A 23,627-nucleotide genomic window follows, 5' to 3' on the forward strand; every position below is an offset into this window, starting at 1 on the left:
CCATGGCTCTGAAGCTTCCCCTCCCACCCCATTTCCACCAGTGAAGGGGCTTCCTGGTGTGTGGAAACTTTTCTTCCTTCACGGCTCCCTCCCAGAGCTGCAGGTTCCATCCCTATTCTTTAGTCTCTGTTTTGTTTTTTTTTCTTTTGCCCTACCCAGGTACGTGGGGAGTTTCTTGCCTTTTGGGAAGTCTGTGGTCTTCTGCCAGCAGTCAGTAGGTCTTCTGTAGGAGTTGTTCCACATGTAGATGCATTTCTGATATATCTGGGGTGAGGAAGCTGATCTCCACGTCTTACTCTTCCACCATCTTGAAGTTCTCCCCTCCGTTTGGGAGATTTCTGAATAGGAGTAGTTATGTGTGTCTTGGGCATTTGAGCAAGTGTTCAAGCTCCTATGACCCAAAATATTCTTCCTGTGTTTGTTTTACAACCACCTGATATCATAAACCCTTTATATTTTTTTATTTTCCAATGCACTTTGAGGTGTTCTTGTAGACTTGGACATATTGATCTATGGTAACTTTGTGGTCAATGTCTTGCTTGTTTTAAGCAATATAGAGAAGATTTTGGAGAAATTCGAAAATAAATAATAGAAATAATACCTTCTAGCACTGACTCTCTCTCCTCAGGCCATATGTTCTATCCTGTTTAAAAGCAAATTACTTTACACTAAGCCACTGCCTGCAATTACAGCTTAGAGAATGACTGCATTGTATTCTCCTTTGACATACCGCTAAATACCATGTATTATTATTTTCAAATCAGTGAATAAATGCAAAACTTTTATGCATCAATGACTTTTAGTTGAGAAAGAACACACCTAAAAATAAAGCTTGTGCCAATGGGTAAATTTTGGCAAGTCTCTGAATCAAAAGAATAGTGACAGGAGTGACTAGAGGACGGAAGGAAATAATTAAAGTTATTTTTAGACTTTTATATATGTATTATATAAATCAACCTATTTAATATAAGTTTTGAAATCATATGAGAACCTAAACTTGGTTCTATGGTAAGTAGCTTTACTCATATAATCTTTTATTTTTTTCTATTGCAATGTCAAATTAACTAGGAAACCAAAACTATTACATAGCCAAGCTTTACATATTCAATGGATAATTGATTGCATCTGATTCAAAGTCAGCTCAAGAATCATTTCCTCCTGTTATTTAACATATCTGTACTGTAGCATTGGAATGTGAACAGTACAGGAGGGAAAGCTTTGCTTTTTCATGTAAGTTGCAGAGGAATTCATATAACAGATGGGAAGTGTTTATTTTACAAATTAAAGGATCCTATTTTTCAATGTAACAATATATAAATTAACTTTATAAATCCCCCACTATGAGCAATTAGTATTTTGGTATAATCAGACAGCAATTCTTAAAATATATAATAGATTTTATTAAACATTTTTGTTGACTGAAAATTGCAGTAGGGTGTATTTCAGCCATTTAAGAATGGTTAATTTTAGAGATGATATAAAAGCAGTGCTACTGGATTTCAGTAAGAGTACAAAAATTGAAAGAAAGTTCAATGCTATGCTCAGAAGCACTGTGTTATTTGACCAGAGGATTAGCTGCATCTAGCTAAGCATTGCAAAACCTAGGGAACCATTTAAATTCTTACAGTGGAGAGACAATGCCATAATTAGGAAGAGATGACAGAACCATTACACACACACACACACACACACACACACACACACACACACACAAAATAAAGATGGGACCAGGGGGCTTCCCTGGCATTGCAGTGGTTAAGAATCCACCTGCAGGGGAAATGGGTTCAAGCCCTGGTCTGGGAAGATCCCACATGCCGTGGAGCAACTAAGCCCATGTGCCACATCTACTGAGCCTGCGCTCTAGAGCCCACGAGCCACAAGTACTGAAGCCCATGCGCCTAGAGCCTGTGCTCCACAACAAGAGGAGCCACTGCAATAAGAAGTCTGTGCACCACAACAAAGAGTAGCCCCCGCTCACCACAAATAGAGAAAGCCTGCCTGCAGCAACTAAGACCCAACGCAGCCAAAAATAAATAAATTAAATAAATAAATTAAAAAGAAAACTTTCAAAATAAAAAATAAAAAAGATGGGACCAGGGATCAGAATGCTATCATCATGAGAATTTTGGTTTATGAAAATATCAAAACCAGACTAAATGTCCTGGAAATCTCTCTTCAATGCATGTATCACACTGTCCTACTTGGAGTAACTGTCTTCAGAGTAGAAATTCTCTGAGGGCAAAAGTCATGGTTCTGGTTGGATACCATGATGTAATTCAAAGTACAGATGATATACCTTTAAAACAATTTAAACTCACAAATGTGTTAGAGCTAGTTCAAATCAGGTCATGAGAATTTAATTGTAAATTTTCAGGAAATTTGTGAACATATTCCCATTACTTAAAATCAAATTATATAGGACTGACATTAGCAAAATGGCAGAGTAGACAGCTCCAAGCTCTCATCCTCCACAGGAAGACCAAAATACAAGCACCATCAGAGCCAACTTTGTCATAATCCTGGAAAAGAGTCAAAGGCTTACAGTAATCAAACAAACATTGAATCAAGAAAAAAACAACTTAACAATGGTAGGAAATCTTTGTAGCATGTTACTTGCTCCTCCCCATCGCTCCCTGGCTTGACAGCAGTCTTGAAGATGACAGCCTGCATTCCCAGTGTGGCATCCTCTCTCAAGTTACAGAAGGAACAGATCAGGCCTTAATCATAAATTATTGTTTATGTTGGCTTTGACCTGTCTAGGGCCTATGTGAAGTACGGATACTAGGCATTTGTCTCTGTTTCACCGAATTCAGAACTAACAGGCCAGAAAACTGGCAGTCATTTCTTGAAAGCTTTGCAAGGTGAACAAAGAACCCTCAGAAACCTGTGAAGAAAGATTAAAGCTGAGACATATAACAGACCACCTAAAGTCTGGAAGGAAAAGCTAGGGAGAATTTCTTTGAAAAACTAGGTCATTCAAAAATACCCATGTTTATTGAGAAATTTAGAAAGCCACAAGCAAGAACAGGGTAAGACACATGCATACATTAAAATCTTAGAAGACCCTAGACTTTTACCTCAGGTTAATCCCTAGGCTCAGCACAAGCCTGAATAACTGTTAGAGAATTCAAAGTGACAGTCTGCAAAGAATGAGCGAGGTGCTTTTTTTTCTCTTTTTAGCTCCATAGGAAATTTCTATGACTACTAGCTGAACACAACCAAAATGAACAGACACTTCAGTAGTCACACACAAAAAGGAATACTGACTTTTCAAAAATAATCTTGAAAAGTTATTAATCAATTAGACTACTACAATCTTCAACAATTAAAGAAAACAGTGAACCTGAGGGGTGGGAAAAAATTTGATTTTCAGAATTACCATATTATAATTTCAAAGGTCCAGTTTTCAACAAAAAAATAACAAGGCAAACAAAGAATCAAGAACACATAGCCAATTCAACAGAACAAAATAAACTGACAGAAACCATCCCTGAGGAAACCTACACACTGGAATTACTAGAGCAAGATTTTATAAAAACTGTTTTAAATATGCCCAAATAGTCAAATGAAAAGAACAAAAAAAAAACTAAATGAAATCAGGAAAATGATGTAAAAGCAAAATAGGAAAATCAGTAGATATTCAAATTATAAAAGTAACCAAACAAATTCTCGAGCTGAAAAGTACAATGACTGAAGGAAAAAAAAAATACTAGAGGTGTTTACAGCATATTTGATCAGGCAGAAGAAAGAATCAGCAATCTTGAAGACAGGGCAGTTGAAATTATTGTGTCTGAGGAGCAGAAAGAGAAAAAATGAAGGAAAGTGAAAATAACCTAAAAGAACAATGGAACATCATCAAATGGAACAACATATGCATTATAGGAGTCCCAAAAGGAGAAGAGAGAGAGAAAAAGGAGCAGAAAAAATATATGAAAGTGTAATGGATGAAAAATTTCCAAATGTGATGAAAGACATATATCTATATATCCAAGAAGCTCAGCAAACTCCAAGTAAGATAAACTCAGGGATCCACAAAGAGAAACAATATCATATTCCAAAAGGGAAAAACATAATCCATGTTAAAAAGACAACTTACAGAATGGGAGAAAATATTTTCAAAGCATGTATCTTATAAGGGTTTAATATCTAGAATATATAAAGAACTCCTACAACTCCACAACACAATTAAAAATGGAAAAAGGACTTAGATACTTCTCCAAAGGAGATACACAAATGACCAATAAGCATATAAAAAGATTCTTAACAGCCTTAGACACTAGGCAAATGCAATTCAAAACCACAATGATACAACATTTATCACACTCTATGACGGCTATGATAAAAAAAAAACAGGAAATAACAAGTGTTGACAAGGATACCTAAAAATTGGAATCTGCATGTATTTCTGGTTGGAATACAAAATGTTTCAACCACTGTGGAAAAGAATTTGGCACTTCCTCAAAAAACTTAAACACATACTTACAATAAAACCTAGCAATTCCACTCCTAGGTATATACCCAAAAGAACTGAAAACAGGGATTCAGGTACCTGTACACCAATGTTCATTGCAGCATTGTTTACAACAGCCAAAAGATGAAAACAATCCAAATGTTCATCAACAGATGAATGGATATACATACATTGTTATATACATACACTGGAATATTATCTGGCCGTAAAAAGGAATGAACTTTTGATATATGCTACAGTCTGGATAAACTCAAAAATAATACACTATGTGAAATAAACCAGATACAAAAGGAAAATATTGTATGATTCCACCTATTTTAAATATCTAGAACAGGCAAACTAATCAAGACAGAAATTATAATAGAGGTTATCAGGAGCTGGAGGAGGGGGAATGTGGAATTATTGCTTAATGGGTACAAAAAGTTTCTCTTTGAGTCGGTGTAAAAGTTTTGGAAACTTTTTCAGATAGTGGTGATGGTTATAACAACACTGTAAATGTAATTAATGTTAGTGAATTGCACACTTAAAGTGATTACAATGGTAAATTCCATGTCATTCATACATATTATATAATTTAACAAACTTAAAATGCATATATTTTAATAATATATATATATAATTTTAAATTCACAAATGATAAAAACCATTTATTTATATGAACTTACAACTTAATTTATATTAAAAATAAAGTTAAAACCTAGCTTTAGTGCCAATATATAGAGCTTAGAAGTTGTGATCTCATCCTTACAAAAATAAGCTGAAAATCTTAAAATCTTGGACTTTCAACTAAAATGGCAGAAAAAACCTCTATCCAGGTATCTGGAGAGTCAGGCAAACCCAGAAAGTCACAAACAAGATATGCTTGCTTGATACAGAAGCTGCTGGGGCCAAACTGGTAGGAACACTTAAATGGTAATTTTTACAAACTGTTGGAAATTGAGAGTTGATTGGTGTGTGAGTGAGAAACTCCCAGGGGCCACAGTGCAAGGAGGAGCCCCACAGTTTCATGGTTTTATTTCCAGTAGTCCTACTAGGTTCTCATGGTGAAATTCCAGAAAGATCCCCTCATGATTCTGGCATGGAGAGGGGAAGATTAATCATTATGAAATACATCCAGAGCCTTCTCTGTAACAAATGCCTATTCTGAGGGAAAAAGACTTTACCAGAACCTTTTTCCAGTTGGGGAAAGCACATTCCTCCTGCCCTAGCCCTCTGTAACTTTCCTGTGTTATCTAAAAGAGAGAAAGCAATACCAGTGAAGAAACACTTGTGAAAGTTTGAAACTCTGAGTCCAGAGACACGGGCCTACAAATTACTGAGGTTTACAAAACACTTCCCTTCTCTCACAATTTACCACCACACCAACAGGGCTCCAGTGTAATAATAGGGGGTTGCAGATGAAAGATTGCAAACAGACCCTCTGTGAGTAAGAGTACTTGGGGAATTCCAAAATAAACAAGGGAAACCAAAAAAAGAACACTAGAGGAATTTGAAGCCTTAGGCACATAGAGCTTCAAAAAACATTAAACATAAAATATTAAAAAGTCCAATAATTAGCCAGATTAACATAAATTTTCATACTAAAGCCTATTCCTATTACTCGATACAACACGTTCAGTTGTCAACAAGAAAACTGAAAGGCATTCCAAAGAGTAAGAAAAAATATAGTCTGAAAAGATAAAGTAAGCATCAAACTAGGCTCAGATATGACACAGATAATTAAATTATCAGATAGGGAACTTAATGATGATAAATATGTTAAAGACACTAAAGGAAAAAGTAGACAGCATGCAGGAACAGGTAAGTAATGTAAGCAGAAGACGGAAACTCTAGGAAAGAAACACAATAAAATGCTAGAAATCAAATGCTGTATCAGAAATGAAGAATTCCTTTGATGAGCTAATCTGTAAACTGGACATAGTTGAGGATGGAATCAGTGAGCTTGAATATAGGTCAATAGACACTTCCCAAGCTAAAATAAGAAGAGTAAAAAGAATTTTAAAAAGAACAGAACATTCAAGATCAGTGGGATAAGTTTTTAAATGTGTAACATATGTGTACTTGGAATAAAATAAGGAAAGGAAAAAATAGAGAAAGGAAATACTTGAAGTAATAATAACTGATAATTTTCTAAAATTGATGAGAAACACCAAATCACAGATCGAGAAGTTCAGAAAAAAACAAGGATAATAAAGACCAAAATACTGTATATTATATTCAAACTGTACAAAACCAAAGACAAAATCATGCAAGAAGTCACAGCAGGGGATGGGGACTATAACTATAGAGGAACAAGGATAGGAATTACAACTGACCTCTCTTCAGACACCACTCAAGCAAGGAGTAAGTGGCATGAAATACTTAAAGTGTTGAAAGAAAAAAAAAACATACCAACCTAGAATTCTATGTCCAGTGAAATTATCCTTTAAATGTTAAGGAGAAATAAAGACTGTCTCAGACAAGCAAAAACTGAGTGACCTGTGAGTAATACACTTCTCTATTTCAATTTCTCTATGGACTATTGTTGAACTGCAGCTCATCATCTGGCACTCTGTGATCCACTTAACAAACATTAATAAAGTCATAACGTGGTGAATTTTTTAAGGTGATGAATCTATTCTGTATGATATTGTAATAAGAGGAGGCTAGAATCATTTACATGTAATAGATTAGAGTAGGAGACACTGGTATGAATTTAGGCTTAGCTTAATATATAAACAGATAGTTACATACGGAAATATTATAGATTTATAATAGTGTAGTCAGTACACAGGTGTATACTAGTACACAGTGTGTAATTAGTACACAGGTAACTAAATGCACTTATATTTCCTCTATCAGCTGAGAGGACCTAGATATCACAATAGTAATGAGCACAACTAGCACCCAAATTTTAATTTCTTATACTATTCTCCAACAGTGGAACCAGGACTCCTTAGAGAAATGGCTGACTCTAGGACTAGGGCAGGAGATACTCATGATAAATCTGGAATATCTTGTGTGCTAGAAAGTTAGAAAGTGCTAAACAAAAACAAACAAACAAACAAATAAAAAGCCTACAATGATGTGAATATGTTAAAGGGAATCAGGAATCAACTGAAAGAGCTCAGCTGGAACAATTTGAGCAACAAAATATAACAAGTAGTATAGAATTATAACCCAAATATAAAATAAATATACATGAGTCCATACTTATAGAAACCAAGGATTGAACAAATAAACTGGAGAGAAGAGATAAATCTCCCATGTGGAAGAATTTCAAATAATTTTTATAGTTATGCTCCCATCCTCTTTAAGTGTGGGCTACACATAGTGACTTACTTCTAAAGAGTACAGTGTAGAAAAGGGGAAAAATAATTTTACAGTGGAGAAAACTGACAAATACTACCTCAGCCTGGAGATCAAGGTGAACATCAACAGTAATTAGTCATACTGATTGTATAATTCCCTGGATATTATGTGGTAAAATGGTACCTTATCCCTGTGGTCCTAACAGAAACAAATGACCCTAGTCTAACCAGGAGAAAAAAAATTAAAAGATACAAATTAGGGGATATTCTTGATTCTCCTCACTTAGTAAATTATTTTTTATTCTCTTTGGATGCTAGTGGAATTATTTACATTTGTAGTCCAACAAATTCATCAGGTTTTGACATATAGGGATCATTCTTGTTTAATTTTTCCTCATATATGGTAAGACATCTCAGTCTACAGATTCAAGACTTCCTTTATTTCAGTTGTTTTTTCTTGGTGGTGAAGTTATTTATGGTAACTAATTTATAGTACTGTCTCAGTTTTTATGAAAATATTAATATATACTATTTACAAACATATTTCCTTTACAATAACTAAATAAATTAATATTCTCATGGAGCTCATATAACAATTTTTTGTAGACCAAATTGATAAACAAGTAACTTTATTACATATCAGAATGCAAGTATTACAAGAAAATTACAAAGCTCTATCAAAGTTCAAAACAGAGGATTATTGGTGAAAAGTTGCTTAGCCAAACTAAAAAATATATATAATATTCAAATGAATCCTGTGGTAAATTTTGTAAAGAAAAGAGAAAAAAATCCTTTGTGTGATGGGAACCATTATCTCATAGGTTGTTAGAATATTTATGATTTTGAATGTTAGGCCTTTTCCAATATGCAGATAGGAGCAATACCTACTCCTCTTTAAAAGGTCCAGCTATAGCCTTAATCGTCCGCTATAATCACCCTACATTACCCACAATGTGAAGTACTACCTGGTTCCTGTTCTGGTCTCATGGAGCTTAACTTTGTGGGCATATAATGACTGGCATATAATTCCTGGTCCCTGAGTCACCTGAACTGAAACTGCCCCTACCAGTATCTTTATGCCTGGCTTAAACCATAGTTCCTAACTCAACTCTATACCTTCTGCCCAGGTTACAGTTGTGAATCCTGATAACAATCATGAATTATTGTAACTAATTTCTACTTGGTTGCAACCTCAGTATACTGTGACTACTGCCACCCTCACTGAACCCCAATTCTCTCTTCTGTCCCCCTCTGTCTTTCACACACACACACACACACACACACACACACACACACCCTCTCTACACATAATTCACATCTAAATCTGTTGACCATAGCCAGTTTCAGTTTCTGAAAGCCAAACCAAGACCATCTACTCAGAATCCCAGTCTTGATTGTGTTTTCTAGATACCTTGGCCTCTATTCCACCATCAAAACTAAACATAATTATTTCCCACTCTCTTGAAAGCGACCTGTCAGCCCTATGCTCTACCTTGGTTGGGAGAGCAGTCTCCAGATGATTTTAACATTGTTTATCTCTTACTAAGTATATGTACTCTAAAAATTATTTTAAAGTTATTATGAACCTTAAAGCAGTGAGCCTTATCTCTAATCCATTATTTACAATACAATAGCCTTTATGCAATTATTATTTGAAGCAGAGATCTTGGATGATCTGTATGTGTGCTTTGGAAGGCAGAAATAAATGTCCATTCCTTATTCTGTACTTCTACAAAATTCTCTGTCTTTGCCATCTGTGTTTTGGAAATATGCAGTTTTCTCTGCTTGTGTTTTATTTCTGATAAATAAGATAATTGGTAAATAACCCTAGAGAGCTATCCCTGTCAGCTCTTTGTTCTTTAAGGAGATGAAGTTGGGGGCTAGTTCTCATACACAATTAAATTTAAAAGAATGCCATGACATCAACTTGTCTTATCTTTCTCCTCTGGTCTCTATACATGTCTGTACAGGTGAGCCACCTTTGCTATTAAAATTTTGGATCCAAGATTCAACCTTTTCAACTGGAGATTCGGAAGTTCAGAGCAAATTAAGATGTAGTTTTGTTTAGTAAATAAAGTATAATGAAAAATAGCTGTTTGCATTTCTTACTTGGGATAATTGGGATTAAATGGTTTTCTCAACTGTTAACAGATATTAAAATCACACACACACACACACACACACATATATATATATACACATACACACACATATATACATATATAATTTATTTATTTAACTGTTGTTACATATTATTACTAGAACACTGTGCCTATAATAATTCCCCAGAAAAAAAAATTATATTGCACCTCACACCAGGTTAGATTAATTTATATAAAGTTCAACACATATTTTGTGTACTTGTAAATTCTGAGCAAGTTTGAAGTTAATATAAATTTGAGTCATAAATCTATTTTTTCAGTTCTTCCAACAACCTTAATAATTGGTATCAAGTCATTCCACATGACAGTAAGCAGCAAGGTCTGTATGAAAGGAATGTGTTCCTAGATGTAGTAAAATTTATTGCTGTTTGGTGATGGGGAGACAATGGACGAATTATGAAGTGAGGTATAAAATAGGTGAGATTAGGTAGTTCAAGAAAAAAACTAACAATGCTTTAAAATCCATGCAAACATGATCTGGTCTCTCTGAATTTTCACAGTGGACTTCTCTTCAACTTAGACGTTTGCTTCTGAGGCTTAGAGTACAGACTACTCTCCAAGTAAGATCTTTCTTATATTGATCCTCCAAATCTATACCTCCCTCTGAAATCTCCCTCCTCTATATAGGTAGTTCAATTTCTTATTCATCTTCCCTGACCACAATAGGACTGTAGATGTAGCAGCAATAAAAGTAAGCAGGGTGAATATTATATCCCCATTTCACTGAGTTTATTATTTATTATTATTATTCTAAATTAAAGAGCTATTTAAAGAATATTATATGAGGCCTCTTCTCATTCTACAATAAGTAATCTATTTCAGAGAGTGAACTATATCTTCAAATAAAGAATTTTCTAGAAACTTCTTACTATATTAATTGACTTTGAACATTATATTATCTGTCACTTTGGATATATTATCAAAATAGCTGTTGGTCACGCATTCTACATAGTCAGTGCTCTGATAACCATTCATTCAAAAATATGGAAATATTTATGAGAAAATAGTAATGAATAAAGCAGATATGGTCCTGGCCTTCATGGAGCTTGTAGTCTGGCAGGGAAAAAGCAGAAACTGTAGTTGCATTAGCATAAACCAAATGATAAGGATCATTAAAGGGAACATTTGTCATGAACTGCCTGTACCCCAGGAATGCCAATCCTCCCACAGTTCCTTGACGGAAATAGATTGCCTTTATCTTTCCCCAGTATGACTGCAGGTGGCATTTAACCTTCTCACTAACCATCTGCTGAACAAGATTTCAATCAATTTCATGTTGACAAAGACCCAACACTTACCTGATTGGGCTAATTGTTTCTTGATATCTCAGGCAGGCTCTCAGGCTGCCATACCTTAGCAGGTATTTCTAGTCACCAGCTTCTAGTCCTTACTGATATAGATTTATTACTCTAATCTAAGCCCTAGGTCTAACACTGAAGGTACACTGGTCTGAAGGATCACAGAGAGATCACAGATCAGGCAAATATTCAACAAAATTTTTAAAAGGGGTGAGGATGGAGACTTCTGTTTCCAGTAGTATGGTAGATTAGATCATTTGGAAGACAATTCTACTATAAAACGATTTTATCTTAGAAAGAAGATACTTAGTAAAATATCACAGGATTTACAAGATGTAGGTAGATCTCCAAAAACCTTACAATTTACCCTGCTTTGAAAAAGGTAAAAATCACAAGAATAAATCTGAGCTGGGGGTGATCAGTTAGCAAGAAGGGGGGAACTGGATTACCATGATGGAAAATGCCAACGGAAGCACTGCTATTGTGACACTAAAACCTTGATGTATCAAAAGGTGGAGAAGCTGAAATTTAAGACATCTAGATTAATTTAGGAATCTCAAGGAAGAATAAAGTACTTATTTCTACCTCACACCTGGCTTAAGTAGACACAGATTCTGTTTAGAGGAAAATGTCCAAAATTTAGAAACTGAAGGACTCCCAACAGATTGAAACCAAGTAGACAAAATTTCAAAGTCAAAGATCAACAAGACCATGAGGAGGTAAACCACCATAACAGAGAATAAGCAGAAACTATAAACAACAGATTTAGATACAGAATATGTAAGAAACATTTAAAGAAGTAAAGATTGGGGTCACAAAGATGAGCAAGCAATAAGAAATTATCAGGAATGGCCAGACGTATCTGACAAAGAAACAAATGGGACTCATAGAAATTTGGTTGAAATTATATAAATATACAATTAAATATGTTTTATATATATTTATTTAAACAAAAATATATTTAGATACTTACAAATATATTTTAAGATACTATATATATATACATATATCAGAAATATAATCATGCATATAATTTCAACAGCCCATTGTAATTACGTACAGACAGAATTTGTTGTATGAGTATAGAACTTATTATATAATACCATCAGTTTTTTTAAGAGTATATTGCTTAATTTCCGAATATTTGGGGATTTTTCAAATTTGTTTCTGTTATTGATTTCTTATTTAATTCTGTTATGGTAAGAGAACTTAATTTGTGTGATTTTAATTTTTCACAGAGAAGGCAAGCTGGTTAAAAAAAAATTCTACCAGCTTTTGTTTCACTGGAAAAGTTTCATTTCACCTTCATTTTTTAAAAGTATACAATTCTTGGCTGACTTTTTTCCTTCCATATTTTAACAATTTCAATCCGTTGTCTTTTTGTTTTCTAAGTGTCTCATGAGAAGTAGGTTAAAATTTTTTTGTTGCTTCTCTATATTGAATTTCCTTTCCCTACCTGCCTTCCCCCAAATTTATTTTTACCTTTGTTATTGAGCGGTTTGATTATAAATTCTGTGTTTGTGGTAGCACATGCATTGCTTCTATCTTTTTGCTAAAATTCCACATCTCGTCATGCATGCTGTCCACATTTACCACTCGATCCTTTTACATATAACAGTAGTTGTTTTATTTTTTCAGCTTTATTGAGGTATAATTGACATATAAAACTGTATATATTTAAGATGCACAATATTTTTTTGATATACACATACATTGTGAAATGATTACTACAATCAAGCTAAGTGACTTATCTATCACATGGTAGTTATTTTCAAATTCTTGCCTGATAGAACAAATTCTGGCTCATCTGAGTCTGTTTCTATATATTGCTTTATCTCATAAAAATGAATGTTTCTTCCTGAATTTGCTATGTGTCTTTTAATTGAGTACCAGAATTACTATCTAGAAAAACAACAAAGACTGAGTCAAGTGGTATTTGTTGCCACAAATGGTTACACTTCTTTTGCCTGGCCACTAGTTGAGGGAGTTGAGTAAATGTAGCTAGTAATTGAGTTGGTTTGTTGTATTGCTACATTCAGTACAATGCAGTCTTCCATTTTATTCTCCATGGTAAGCAGTGGTTACTCTGTACTTAGTGTGAGGCTTGGTTACTGAGGAGTAATATTTAGCATTCCTGCTCAGCTTTCAGCAATGCCTTCCCACTTGTGTCACAAAAGAGGTCTTCCTATGCACTCTTGCCACACCCAGAGTGTTCTTGTTTGTTATTTGGTGCTAGGCTTGTAGAGCTGGCAAAAGAGATTCTCAGTTTTTCTTGTCAAAACTCATGTTTTAGGCAGGACCTGCGCACTTTGCCTTTGCGGATAAGGTCTAATCATGCCTATTTTCTCACCTTGTGTGAGCAAACTCTGCCCTGCAGCTGGGTAAGGTCTTTTATGAGAGACATTTTTATGTCCCTCCCCCACTGGCAGATGACTTTTGCTTTTACCCCCTCCTCCAGAAGCAGAGAATCTTTGTCTGCACTGTGCAGGCTAGAGAGAAGTTTCCCTACCCTTTCTCAAAGGGTAGATGGGACTTTCCTGTGCCCTTCCCCTAAAATGTGGGGTTATACCTGAACCCTGTGTCAGAAGAGTCGTGGTTCTACCCCTCATTCAGAAGAATTGAACCTTTGCCTGAGTATTGGGGGAAAGACAGTTTGTTTTTTCCTCCCCCAGTGGTTTAAGGCAATTTTTTCACACAAGAGAAGGATTCAAGAAAGACTATAGGGTTTTTACTGGCCTGGCATTGGAGACTGTACCCCTGCACCAACAATCACTCTCACTCTTGTCTTCTGCCCAGCCCCCAACCTTTCTTGTGAGTAACCAGTGGAGGTCCATGTAGAAGACTGTTAAGTCAATCTCATTTCCCTTGTGTAGGGGGCTCCAGGTTATTCCAAACTGATATGTTAGTCCACACTCAACCATTTAGAATTTGTTACAATTACAGCTAATTTACTTTTAAGCATGTCTATGCCAGCTTCCTCTTCCTCCCATGAAATAGTTTATGCTTCTTGTCACAAGACTCTTGAGAGAGTCTTATCATTTTGGGGAAATAAGATTTTTGCATTTGCCTTGTGAGTTCAGTTCTCCAGTGGTGTCAAGAAGAGTTATGATTTTATAGATTATTTGGCATTTTTTCATTATGAAAATGGGGACAAAATTCTCTTACAGAAATGATAACACTACATTGTATGGTTTAAAAAGATGTAAATGAAATATATATGACAACAATTGCACAGATAACAAGGGATGAAATGTAATTATACTATTGCAAGGTTTTTATATTTTACCATGAAGTGAAACAATATTAACTTTAAGTATACTATAAGTAAAGAATGTATATTTTAATTTTTTAAGCAGCAGCTTTAAAATTAAGGCAAAGATGTGTGCCTAAATGGTCACAAGAATTAAAATGGAATACTAAAAAATATTTTTAAAATCCAAAGTAAAGACTGTAAAGAAAGACAAGAAGAACATTGACATACAGGACAAATAAAAAAGTAGCAAAATAGTAAACTTAATCCAACCATACAGGTAATTAGATTAAATGCCAGTAGTTTAAACATTCTATTTAAAAGGCAGATATTGCCAGTCTGGATAAAAAAGACTAAATATATGCTGTCTACAAGAAATTCACGTTAAATATAAGAAAAAAAAAGCTAATGAATGTGAGAATCAAAGATAAGAAAGGTTGAAGGGTTATACTAACAGCAGATAAAGAATACCTCAAGACAAGAGCACTTCCTCAGAGATATTTCATAATAAAAAAAACCCCGTCACTTCATGAAGAAACAAATATAACCATAGTTTAAATGTGCCTAATAATGCATAAAAAACTGACAAAAATCAGCAGAAACAGGTAAAATCCATCATCATACCTCAAAATTATAGCACTCCTCTCTCAGTTATTGATAGTAAAACTACATATTCACCTAGCTTTCATATATTAAACACTAACCCCAAAACTACACGAAACAAATTCTTTTCAAGTGCACATGTAATGTTTAACATCATAGACCATACACTGGGCTGTAAAACAAGTCTCAATCAATTTCAAATTTTATAATTTTTCAGGCTATGTTCTCTGACTCAAGGAAAATAAGTTAGGAACCAGCATCAATAAAAGATATCTAGAAATTTCACAATTATTTGGAAATTAAACAACATACTTCTAAATAACCCATGAGTAAAGCTAAAACAGTGTTTAGGTGGAAAGCTATGCTTTAAATGCTTAGATTAGAAAAGAACAATTACCTCAAGTAAATGATCTAAGTTTCTACCTTACACAACTACAAAAAGAACAAATTGAGCCCAAAGCACAAGAAAGAACATAAAAAAGATAAGAGCAGAAATCAATGACTTAGAAAATGGACAAAGAAGAAAATCAATTGAAGCACAGTTGGTCCTTTTAAAAGATCCATAAAATTGATGCAATCTTAGATAGATAAGAACAATGAATGAAGCACCAAATTTCCAGTATCAGGGAAAAAAATAGGGACTATTACTGCAAATCATTTAAGCTTTAAAATTATGAATGGTATTATTAACAATTGTATGCGAATAAATTCAAATATTTAGATAAATTGGACAAAATCCTTTAAAGACACAAATTATCAAATGGACCCAAGTAGAAATAGAAAACTGAATAACCCTTTACTTATTAAAAGCATTAAATCATCAGTTAAGTATCTACCAACAAAGAAAACAAGACCTTGATGCTTTCACATGAATTGTATCCAACATGTATATAAGAAATAATTCCAATCCTACAGAACTATTTTAGAAAATAGGGGAGGAAATACTTCCCGAATCATTTTATGAGGATTACATACTCTATTTTTTTTTTTTTACTACATCGCTGGTTTATTATAAATGGATATAACTCAGGAATAACCAAATGGATGAGAAGCAGAGGGCAAGGTATGGAGAAGGGGGGGTGGCAGAATTTCCGAGCCCTCTTCGAATGCCCCACTCTTCTAGCACCTCTACATGTTCACGAATCCAGAAGCCCTCCAAATCCCATCTTTTTGTTTTTTTTATAGAGGCTTCATTATACAAGCAAGATTGATTAACTCATTGACCATTGGTGACTGATTCAATCTCTAACCCTTCTCTCCTCTCTGTGGGTGGGACTGATAGTTCACACCATCTAATCAAGGTTGGTTCCTGTGACAACCAGACCCCCTCCTTAGGTGCTTTCCAAAAGAGACAACATAATCTTGATCTTAAAATCAGAAAAATACATTACAAGAACAGAAAACAAATGATCAATATCTTCATGAACAATGACAAAAATACTTAACAAAGCATTAATAAATTGAAACTAGTAATATGCCAAAAGGATTATACAACATTACTAGGTAGAGTTTACTCAAAGAATTCGAGGTTGGTTTCACATTTGAAAATCTATCCATGTCATTCACCACACTAACAGAATGAATGATAAAACCATATGATCATCTCAATATATGCAGGAAAATTATTTGACAAAATTTGACAGTTATCCATGATAAAAACTCTCAGCAAACTAGGAATATAATGGAAATTATTTAATCTGAAAAAAGTATCAATGAAAAACCTAGAGCTAACATAATGATAATAAAATTTTGAATGCTTCCCCTTTAAGATCCAGAAAAGGACTATGATCCTCCTGCTCTAACCATTTCTACTGAACACTACACAGGATATCCAAGTCATTGCAATAAGACAATAGAAACAAAAGGCCTAAATATTGAACAGGATGAAACAAAACTGTTCTTTTAGTGCAACAAAATATGACTCTCTATGTAATAGTTCCTAAACAAATTAAAAGCTACTGTTATAAGTTAATTTAACAAGATTCAAAAATATAAGGTCAATACAAAACATAAATTCTATTTCTGCATACTATCAGCAAACAAAATGAAATTAAAATTCTATTTTGAATGACGTAAAATATTTAAGAGTAAAAATCAAAATATACCCAACACATCTACTCTGAAACCTGACTCTAAATTATATGTAGAAATGCAAAAGAGTTACAATGGCCAAAACAATATTGAAAGATAAGTACACATTATGAGGACAAACTGCTTGAATTTAAGTTTATGTTCCAACAACACTAATTAAGACAGTGTGGCTGTGGCACAAAGATAAATAGGTCAGTGGATCAAAATTGAGTCTGATTGAGAATAGAGCAGAATAGAACAGACTGTTTCAAAATAATATCCATCATAATCCCATCAGGATTATATTTTTTATATGAGATGAAACTTTACTAAAGAGATATGTAAAAATATCTCCCTAAAAAGATTTGTACAAGAATATTCATAGAGATTTTATCCAAAATAGCTAAAAATGAGACAAAATCCAAATATACTTCAACAGGAGAATGGAAAAACAAATTGTAACATTCATATAGTGGAATACTACTTGGCACTACATAGGAAAAATGTTGATACATAAATGGGGAAGAATCTCACTGCTAACATGCTGAGCAAAAATAGACACAAAGAGTTCATAGTATAGCATTCATTTTATTTAAAACTATAGATTAAGTAAAATTAATCCAAGGTAAAAAAAATAAGAACAAGATTTCCTCTGGAGTAGATTAACTGGGAAGGGATATGAAGAAACTTTCTGGAGCATATATCAAGCTCATCAAAATGAACTTTAAGAATGTGAACAGAAAACAGGGAGGAGGAAGGCGGAAGATGGCGGAAGAGTAAGACGCGGAGATCACCTTCCTCCCGACAGATACACCAGAAATACATCTACACGTGGAACAACTCCTACAGAACACCTACTGAAGGCTGGCAGAAGACCTCAGACCTCCCAAAAGGCAAGAAACTCCCCACGTACCTGGGTAGGGCAAAAGAAAAAACAGAGACAAAAGAATAGGGACGGCACCTGCACCAGTGGGAGGGAGCTGTGAAGGAGGAAAAGTTTCCACACTCTAGGAAGCCCCTTCGCGGGCGGAGACTGCGGGAGGCGGAGGGGGGAGCTTCGAAGCTGCGGAGTGCACAGCAACGGGTGCGGAGGGCAAAGCGGGGAGATTCCCGCACAGAGGATCGGTGCCGACCGGCACTCACCAGCCCGAGAGGCTTGTCTGCTCACCCGCCGGGGCGGGCGGGGCTGAGAGCTGAGGCCGGAGCGCAGGGAAAGGACTGGGGTTGGCGGCTTGAACATAGCCTGAAGGGGTTAGTGCACCACAGCTAGCCGGGAGGGAGTCCGGGGAAAAGCCTGCACCAGCAGAAGAGGCAGGAGACTTTTCCTTCCCTCTTTGTTTCCTGGGGCGTGAGGAGAGGGGTTTAAGAACGCTGCTTAAAGGAACTCCAGAGACGGGCGCGAGCCGCGGCTGAAAGCGCGAACCCCAGAGACGGGCGCGAGCCACGGCTGAAAGCGCGGAATCCAGAGACGGGCGCGAGCCGCGGCTGAGGGCGCGGACTCCAGAGACGGGCGCAAGCCGCGGCTAAAAGCGCGGACCCCAGAGGCAGGCGGGAGACGTTAAGGCTGCTGCTGCTGCCACCAAGGGGCCTGTGTGCGAGCACAGGTCACTCTCCACACCCCTCTTCCGCGGAGCCTGTGCAACCCGCCACTGCCGGGTTCCCGGGATCCAGGGACAACTTCCCCGGGAGAGCGCACAGCGCGCCTCAGGCTGGTGCAAAGTCACGCCGGCCTTTGCCACCGCAGGCCCGCCCCACACTCTGTGCCCCTCCGTCCCCGCCGGCCTGAGTGCGCCAGAGCCCCCAATCAGCGGCTCTTTTAACCCTATCCTGTCTGAGCAAAAAACAGACGCCCTCCAGCGATCTACACGCAGTGGCAGGGCCAAATCCAAAGCTTAGCCCTGGGAGCTGTGAGAACAAAGAAGAGAAAGGGAAATCCCTCCCAGCAGCCTCAGAAACAGCGGATTAAAGCTCCACAGTCAACTTGATGTACCCTGCATCTGTGGAATACCTGAATAGACAACCAATCATCCCAAATTAAGGAAGTGGACTTTAGGAGCAAGATCTATGATTTTTTCCCCTTTCCTCTTTCTGTGAATGTGTATGTGTATGCTTCTGTGTGAGATCTTGTCTGTATAGTCTTGCTTCCACCATTTGTCCTAGGGTTCTATCCGTCCATGTTTTTTTTTTTAATTTTTTTTCTTAATAATTAATTTTAATAACCTTATTATACTTTACCTTCGTTCTTTCTTTCTTTCTTTCCGTCCTTCCTTCCCTCCTTTAGACAACGAATCATCCCAAATTGAGGAGGTGGTATCTGACAGCAAGATTTAGGATTTTTCCCCATTTACCTCTTTTAGTGAGGGTGTATGTGTATGCTTCTGTGTAAGATTTTGTCTGTATAGCTTTGCTTCCAACATTTGTCCTAGGTTCTTTCCGTCCCTTTTTTTTTTTTCTAAATAAGAAGTTTTTAATTCAATAACTTTATTATACTTCATTTTATTTTTACTGTATCTTCTTTCTTTCTGTCTTTTTTCCTTCTTTCCCTCCTTCCTTCCTTCCTCCCTCCCTCCCTCCCTCCTTTCTTTCCTTCTTGCCTTCTTTCCTTCTTTGCTTCTTTCTTTCTTTCTTCCTTCCTTCCTACCCTCCTTTCCTTCTTTCTTTCCTCATACTTCTACTAATTCCCTCTACTTTTTCTCCCTTTTATCCTGAGCCTGTGGATGAAAAGCTTTTGGTGCTCCAGCCAGGAGGCAGGGCTCTGCCTCTGAGGTAGGACAGCCAACTGCAGGACACTGATCAACAAGAGACCTCCCAGCTCCACATAATATCAAACGGCGAAAATCTCCCAGAGACCTCCATCTTAACACCAGCACCCAGCTTCACTCAACGACCAGCAAGCCACAGTGCTGGAAAACCTATGCCAAACAACTAGCAAAACAGGAACACAACCCCACCCATTAGCAGAGAGGCTGCCTAAAATCATAATAAGGCCACAGACACCCCCAAACACACCACCAGACGTGAACCTGCCCACTAGAGAGACAAGATCCAGCCTCATCCACCACAACACAGGCACTAGCCCCCTCCACCAGGAAACCTACACAACCCACTGAACCAACCTTAGCCACTAGAGACAGACATCAAAAACAGGAGGAACCACAAACCTGCAGCCTGCAAAAAGGAGACCCCAAACACAGTAAGATAAGCAAAATGAGAAGACAGAAAAACACACAGCAGATAAAGGAGCAAGATAAAAATGCACCAGACCTAACAAATGAAGAGGAAATAGGCAGTCTACCTGAAAGAGAATTCAGAATAATGATAGTAAGGTTGATCCGAAATCTTGGAGATAGAATGGACAATAGATTGGACAAAATGCAAGAATCAGTTAACAAGGACCTAGAAGAACTAAAGATGAAACAAGCAACGATGAACAACGCAATAAATGAAATTAAAAGTACTCTAGATGGGATCAATAGCAGAATAACTGAGGCAGAAGAACGGATAAGTGACCTGGAAGATAAAATAGTGGAAATAACTACTGCAGAGCAGAATAAAGAAAAAAGAATGAAAAGAACTGAGGACAGTCTCAGAGACCTCTGGGACAACATTAAACGCACCAACATTCGAATTATAGGGGTTCCAGAAGAAGAAGAGAAAAAGAAAGGGACTGAGAAAATATTTGAAGAGATTATAGTTGAAAACTTCCCTAATATGGGAAAGGAAATAGTTAATCAAGTCCAGGAAGCACAGAGAGTCCCATACAAGATAAATACAAGGAGAAATACGCCAAGACACATATTAATCAAACTGTCAAAAATTAAATACAAAGAAAGCATATTAAAAGCAGCAAGGGAAAAACAACAAATAACACATAAGGGAATCCCCATAAGGTTAACAGCTGATCTCTCAGCAGAAACCCTACAAGCCAGAAGGGAGTGGCAGGACATACTGAAAGTGATGAAGGAGAAAAACATGCAGCCAAGACTACTCTACCCAGCAAGGATCTCATTCAGATTTGATGGAGAAATTAAAACCTTTACAGACAAGCAAAAGCTGAGAGAGTTCAGCACCACCAAACCAGCTTTACAACAAATGCTAAAGGATCTTCTCTAGGCAAGAAACACAAGAGAAGGAAAAGACCTATAATAACGAACCCAAAACAATTTAGAAAATGGGAATAGGAACATACATATCGATAATTACCTTAAATGTAAATGGACTAAATGCTCCCACCAAAAGACACAGGTTAGCTGAATGGATACAAAAACAAAACCCTTATATATGCTGTCTACAAGAGACCCACTTCAGACCTAGAGACACATACAGACTGAAAGTAAGGGGATGGAAAAAGATATTCCATGCAAATGGAAGCCAAAAGAAAGCTGGAGTAGCAATTCTCATATCAGACAAAATAGACTTTAAAATAAGGACTATTAAAAGAGACAAAGAAGGACACTACATAATGATCAAGGGATCGATCCAAGAAGAAGATATAACAATTGTAAATATTTATGCACCCAACATAGGAGCACCTCAATACATAAGGCAAATACTAACAGCCATAAAAGGGGAAATCGACAGTAACACATTCATAGTAGGGGACTTAAACACCCCACTTTCACCCATGGACAGATCATCCAAAATGAAAATAAATAAGGAAACACAAGCTTTAAATGATACATTAAACAAGATGGACTTAATTGATATTTATAGGACACTCCATCCAAAAACAACAGAATACACATTTTTCTCAAGTGCTCATGGAACATTCTCCAGGATAGATCATATCTTAGGTCACAAATCAAGCCTTGGTAAATTTAAGAAAATTGAAATTGTATCAAGTATCTTTTCTGACCACAACGCCATGAGACTAGATATCAATTACAGGAAAAGATCTGTAAAAAATACAAACACATGGAGGCTAAACAATACACTACTTAATAATGAAGAGATCACTGAAGAAATCAAAGAGGAAATCAAAAAATACCTAGAAACAAATGACAATGGAGACACAACGACCCAAAACCTGTGGGATGCAGCAAAAGCAGTTCTAAGGGGGAAGTTTATAGCAATACAAGCCCACCTTAAGAAGCAGGAAACATCTCGAATAAACAACCTAACCTTGCACCTCAAGCAATTAGAGAAAGAAGAACAAAAAAACCCCAAAGCTAGCAGAAGGAAAGAAATCATAAAAATCAGATCAGAAATAAATGAAAAAGAAATGAAGGAAACAATAGCAAAGATCAATAAAACTAAAAGCTGGTTCTTTGAGAAGATAAACAAAATAGATAAACCACTAGCCAGACTCATCAAGAAAAAAAGGGAGAAGACTCAAATCAATAGAATTAGAAATGAAAAAGGAGAGGTAACAACTGACACTGCAGAGATAAAAGAGATCATGAGAGATTACTACAAGCAACTCTATGCCAATAAAATGGACAATCTGGAAGAAATGGACAAATTCTTAGAAATGCACAACCTGCCAAGACTGAATCAGGAAGAAATAGAAAATATGAACAGACCAATCACAAGCCCTGAAGTTGAAACTGTGATTAAAAATCTTCCAACAAAGAAAAGCCCAGGACCAGATGGCTTCACAGGCGAATTCTATCAAACATTTAGAGAAGAGCTAACACCTATCCTTCTCAAACTCTTCCAAAATATAGCAGAGGGAGGACCACTCCCTAACTCCTTCTACGAGGCCACCATCACCTTGATACCAAAACCAGACAAGGATGTCACAAAGAAAGAAAACTACAGGCCAATATCACTGATGAACATAGATGCAAAAATCCTCAACAAAATACTAGCAAACAGAATCCAACAGCACATTAAAAGGATCATACACCATGATCAAGTGGGGTTTATTCCAGGAATGCAAGGATTCTTCAATATACGCAAATCTATCAATGTGATAAACCATATTAACAAATTGAAGGAGAAAAACCATATGATCATCTCAATAGATGCAGAGAAAGCTTTTGACAAAATTCAACACCCATTTATGATAAAAACCCTGCAGAAAGTAGGCATAGAGGGAACTTTCCTCAACATAATAAAGGCCATATATGACAAGCCCACAGCAAACATCATCCTCAATGGTGAAAAACTGAAAGCATTTCCACTAAGATCAGGAACAAGACAAGGTTGCCCACTCTCACCACTATTATTCAATATTGTTTTGGAAGTTTTAGCCACAGCAATCAGAGAAGAAAAGGAAATAAAAGGAATCCAAATTGGAAAAGAAGAAGTAAAGCTGTCACTGTTTGCAGATGACATGATCCTATACATAGAGAACCCTAAAGATGCTACCAGAAAACTACTAGAGCTAATCAATGAATTTGGTAAAGTGGCAGGATACAAAATTAATGCACAGAAATCTCTGGCATTCCTATATACTAATGATGAAAAATCTGAAAGTGAAATCAAGAAAACACTCCCATTTACCATTGCAACAAAAAGAATAAAATATCTAGGAATAAA

Source organism: Globicephala melas, chromosome X (genome assembly GCF_963455315.2).
Source record: "Globicephala melas chromosome X, mGloMel1.2, whole genome shotgun sequence".
NCBI classification, from domain to species: Eukaryota; Metazoa; Chordata; class Mammalia; order Artiodactyla; family Delphinidae; genus Globicephala; species Globicephala melas.